Source organism: Bison bison, unplaced genomic scaffold (assembly GCF_000754665.1).
Source record: "Bison bison bison isolate TAMUID 2011002044 unplaced genomic scaffold, Bison_UMD1.0 scf7180017864360, whole genome shotgun sequence".
In the NCBI taxonomy this organism is placed as follows: Eukaryota; Metazoa; Chordata; class Mammalia; order Artiodactyla; family Bovidae; genus Bison; species Bison bison.
The window spans coordinates 260,841-261,271 of record NW_011494932.1 but is presented as its reverse complement, the minus strand read 5'-3'; the positions used below and the strand labels follow the sequence as shown (position 1 = coordinate 261,271).

Genomic DNA, 431 nt, shown 5'->3' with positions numbered 1-431 from the left:
AGAGCCTCCAGGCTCCTCTGTCCATGGATTCTCCAGGAAAGAATACTGGAGTGGGTTGCCATTTCCCTTCTCCAGGGGATCTTCCCGACCTAGGAATTGAAACTGCATCTCTTATGTCTCCTGTATCGGCAGGCAGGTTCTTCACCACTAGTGCCTTCCACAGCCACAGCCAAATTCCCACTTTCGGGGCAAATCACCAAATCAGTTTTCACTTTTGGGCACAGATCACAGTGGATGGATATGCCTCTTACTATTCTTTTCTGTCTCCTTCACATATCCTTATGAGTCCCAGGAGATGACCATGTACACAGAAACTGACCCCTCAGCCTCGCAAACTCTGAAGTGAAGTGAAGTGAGGTCGCTCAGTCGTGTCTGACTCTTTGTGACGCCATGGACTGTAGCCCACAAGGCTCCTCAGTCCATGGGATTTT

At 49.7% G+C, this 431-nt stretch overlaps 1 protein-coding gene across 1 annotated transcript in view; it reads right to left on the bottom strand.

Annotated features, from left to right (window-relative positions):
* The window catches only part of IDS (iduronate 2-sulfatase), a gene marked incomplete at its 5' end in the record, with an annotated part of 19,156 nt that overhangs the window by 11,253 nt on the left and 7,472 nt on the right, over nt 1–431 (bottom strand). The gene's annotated exons all lie outside the window — the stretch shown is intronic.